General features: G+C 40.4%; 1 non-coding gene across 1 annotated transcript; it reads right to left on the reverse strand.

Moving 5' to 3' along the window:
* Positions 1-301: 301 nt before the first annotated feature.
* Positions 302-442, reverse strand: LOC119253668 (U4 spliceosomal RNA). The gene has a single exon (XR_005127186.1). It is a non-coding gene; the product is annotated as a U4 spliceosomal RNA (small nuclear RNA).
* Between the last annotated feature and the right edge of the window lie 4265 nt (positions 443-4707).

A 4707-nucleotide genomic window follows, 5' to 3' on the forward strand; every position in this document is an offset into this window, starting at 1 on the left:
ATAAAATAAAATAAAGCCTAACGATAAGACTCTTTGCCTCCAACTTTGTTGCTTCATGTTAAAACTGTGCACTTGCTCAAGAGGTTCTGACAAATAATAATGATCACTCCTCAGACACACCCAAATAGTTATTTGAGTAAACAAAGGTATCACTGACCTGATAGCAACTATTTGAGATTGTGTTTCCTGAATTACAAGGCACAAATTAAATGGGAAGACTTTTTTTTAACCTTCTTTTCTTTTTATTGAGGAGCCACTGGTTTTTATTTTTTTAAATTTTTAATTTTTTTTTTTTATTTAGTCTCTGAAGAGACTGACAAAAATTGCCAATGCCGATTATATTTCAAGTCGTCAGGGCGGGGTATCGGGAAAAGTTTTCAATTAGCAATAATTGCGCCTCGGATAAACCTCATTGGCCATGATACTGCCACTGCGCAAAGCTTTTTTTGAGGGGGGTTTTAGTACTATATATGTTTCAGGCCTACAGCTCATATCTCAACAATGTGTAGTCACAGTGCTTCCAACAGAAAAGGTCTGGTTACCATTCTGTAAATCATGGGGAGCAATGGATGAACCTTTCTTAACCTTAATTAAGATGAAGACTTACTAGCTGTTTTTATTTTTTTAACTTTTTTTTTTTTAAGGTTTATTTGTTTATACGAGCACTGGGTACAGTCAGAAGCACGAGGGGAGGGGGTGTGTGTGAGAGAGAATTCACTAGAGCCAGAGCGGGGGACAGAACAGGCAGAGTGACGAAATACACTGCTGAGGGGAGCAGTGGGCGCAGCAGGAGAAGTCTGTCGCTCCATGTGGGACCCTTGCCCAGCGGCCGGGGATCGAACCGGCACTGCAGAAGCTGCAGGCAGCTTCACAGCCCAGCGCTCAACCGCTGCGCCACCAGGGGAGGCCCACTAGTTGTTTTTTAAATCACTTTGGAGTAACTTCAAAACCATCACCCACAGTCAAGGCCTGTTCAGTGGCCCCATTTTTAAACTACCTTTCTTCTGAGTTTATAAGAATACCAAACACTGACCCACTTCTCCCACAGAAGTCTCTTGGGGTTCTCAGTATCCCAGCCTGAGTCCTATCTTCTCTCTCTCTCCCTTTTCCATCTCTCAAAAAAGTCACCCTTCTCAGACATTCATTTCCTCTTAACTCATTATCTCTCTTCATGCCATTGAGTATGGCATTGATGCCATTGAGTATGGCATCAACCCTAGAAAATCCTAAAAACCTCTTACATTATGAACATTAAGTCCACTACCAGATTGGGGGTTCTACATACAACTGGAATAAAATCACCAGATGAAGCAAAAAGCTCACATTTGTACAGGGCCTGCTCAACATACATGTGACTATCCTGTGTTCTCTGGGTTTGAGTGTGAAATTTTAGTTTTTCTGTTAATTTTCCATGTGGCCCTAGGCATATCAAAATCTCTTGGTTTCTTATCTATCAATGGTGATTAAAAAAATAAAACCAACAACCTATAAGTTCGTTGTGAGGATTTGCCAATAAAGCATTTTGCAGTTTTTGATAATGACGTGGGGTACAGTGATGCCAAGTCCTTTGTCCTATTTATTCTAGAGAATTGCTGCAAAAGCATTTTACTCACTGTCAGTTAATGGTGTGTGCTGGTCTGGTGGCCCTTCTGTGCCAGGTGGGTGAGTGGTATGAAGTACAACTTACAAGCTTCAGTCCTTGTCATCTGTGCTGAATTAAACTCCAGCCAAGGATGGATCTGTGGATCCACCCACTCAGTAGGCCAATATTTCTTAAGTGCCAGCTTTTACACCAGGTGCTACACTGGGCCTAGGAGATGTGGTGTGAACAACACAAGATGGGTCTCCTACATTCTGTTCAATTCATAAAAACTCAGCAACACGTTACCCAAGGTTCCAGAGACAAGAGTGGTAAGTGCTGTGAAGTAAACAGGTGCCATGAGACCTATGACAATGAAGGACCACAAACTGAGGTCCACTAAACTGAGGAGAGTTTAGTGAGGTCCTGCCTGGGATGTGGCTGCTGTTCCATTGATGTAAAGACAAGAGAAGGACAAGAGAAACTGGATTTTCTGAGGATGTGAACCCAGAGTGCTAGGGATCTTGGCAGTATCCATTGAAGCCAGAGAAATAGGCAGAGGCTGATCTTGCAGTGGCTTATATTTGATGGGGGAGAATAGTGCTTTTCTTAGCAAGAATATAGAAACTCTCAAAGGCAATATACAGGAAGTGATGTGTCATGACTGGTCTAAAAATATATGATCTCAAAAAAGATATTGGTTGATCTTGGAGCTTTTGAGGTAAAAATTTGACCCTCACCACATGTTTTCATCCTGCTTTCCCTCTATTTCTTTATATTCTCTGATCCTTCTCCTTAATAGATGGGTCCTCTTATGTCCCCTGAGCTGCTGCTCCATTGTCAGACCTCTGGAAATTCCCTGCTCCTCAAAGGAAGGGTGTCCCTGTTCCCATCTCCTTCAGCACCTGCTCGTGACTCATCTCTTCCATAAAGCCTGCTTGATTGGCCCTTCATTATGTTACAAAATGTTGTCAGCTCTATAGGCAAACAAGAGCGGGAAAGTCAACTCCCAATCTCTAACTTTAACCTCTCCCCTAAAGTCCTTTCCACAAGTCCCAGGTCTAGGCTTCCTCTCTAAACCCACTTGCATTTTCTTTTACCAAGAACTTGTCTGCAGGCCATTAATATACTCTTTTATGTCCAAATCCTACCAAAACCTCTCATTTAAGAAGGACCTCAGAATCACCCTTCATCCTTACTGATCACTCCTGTGGGAAGAGCCTTTGACATACATGTCCTCTCAAGTAGAATCCACTTATGAATTATTGTTAGTTAATGAGACAAAATGAAACAAAGCAAACAAATCTTTGCCTGCACATCTCTTTGTTTCCTAATTTGACATGAATTTTTTAAGAGAGGGAGAACCATGTTTTGTGACCTTTTCTACAGTCCTCTTCACGATACAACATCATGCAGATATTAAAGAGATACATGTTTCTTCATCTTTCTTGGTCTGAGGTCACATGCTCATTTGTATGCCTGGCTTAGTGGAAGATGATGTCCATGTCTCTTAAAGTCCATCTTCCACACTGTTGTCAGAGCAATCATCCTAAAACTCACCTCTGCCTCATTTCCCTTCTCAGAGTCATCACCCTCATCCTCATTGGCCACACACTGAAATCTGAACCCTTAGAATAGCTCCTTCCTGCATCCCTAGCTGTTTCAGTTATCTGTTGCTGTGTAAGAAAGTACTGTGAACTTAGCTAATTGAAACACTCAACGTTTGTTATCTCACAGTTTCTATGTGTCTGGGCATGACTAGGTTCTCGGTTTCAGAGTTTCAACCAAGTTACAATCATGCAATGAGCTATGGCAGTGGTCTTATCTGTGGCTCAACTATGAAGGCTTCACCTCTGAGCTCACTCTGGTTGACAGCAGAATTGATTCTCTTATGGTTGCAGAATACTAAATAGATTCTTATGTCTAGAAGCTTCTGATAGTTTATTGACATATGGGCTTCCAATTATTTCATGGGAATTTTCTTTCTCACAATTGGCAAGGGAAAGAGAGACTCCAGGGAAAGTCTTCTAAGAGTGTTATGGAGTGGAATGGAATCATTAACATCACTCTTGCCATATTTTATTGGATAGAAGTAAGTCACACCAGCTTTCTACTCCCAAAGGGAGAGCATTATACAAGAGTGTGAATACCAGGGAGTGGGCTTTGTCAGTCCCAGGCTATTTCTCTATATATATGCTTCTGAAAAGTACCAGATATAGTACCAGATATTTCTACTTTAGTAAATATACCAGGTACTTGTTCACATCTCTAGGAATTTAGCATGCATTTGTTTCTTTTTTTAATATTTTCTTTTATTTATTTTTTACATCATTTTTCATTTTTGCACAATGTATGCTTTTTCATCTTGGTTATAGTCTCCATACAATTCCCAGCAGCCTTATTTTGACCATAATCCCTTCTACCCCTTCCCCTCCCCCCCCCCACGCCTACGTAGTATGTCTCTGGCTTAGAGTTGCTTGTTGATTTTGATTTTTACTTTATTGTAATTAATATTTCTCCTGGTCCTTTATTTAGGCTTTCTAAATTCCTCCTCTTTGTAGATTTTTGTGATCAGTCCTTTATCATTAGTGTTGTGTGCGAAAAATTTCTCCCAGTTGTTGGGGTGTCTGTTTGTTTTGGTTACTGTCTCTTTTAGTGTATAGAAGCTCTTTAATTTGATGTAGTCCCAGCTCTTTATCTTTGCCTTCACTATCACTGCTTTGGGTGATGAGTCTTCAAAGATGTTACTGAGGTATATTTCATGTTGTGTTTCACCTGTATTTCCTTTTATATATTTTATGGTTTCGGGTCTAATGTCTAGTTCTTTAATCCAATTTGAGTTGGTTGCATTTGTTTCTGATTGAAATGTCACCTCATACTTCATTTTTTTCAGTAATTCTTCTTCAGTGACTTCTACCTTAAAAATCCGTAATCATTCCCTTGCACGTGGTATCTCTGTTCTCTGGACCCAAATCTATTGGTCACGCTCAACAGGTGATGGGGTACCTTGCTTGAACATCTCTTCTGTGTTAGACTGCAATTTCTTTGGTATTGGGGGGGAGTAATAGTTCATTTATCAATCTCCAGTTTTCATATCTAACTTTCTATTAATAAGCATGAAGAATGTA

This window comes from Talpa occidentalis, unplaced genomic scaffold (assembly GCF_014898055.3).
Source record: "Talpa occidentalis isolate TD23 unplaced genomic scaffold, MPIMG_talOcc4v2.1 talOcc4.2, whole genome shotgun sequence".
In the NCBI taxonomy this organism is placed as follows: Eukaryota; Metazoa; Chordata; class Mammalia; order Eulipotyphla; family Talpidae; genus Talpa; species Talpa occidentalis.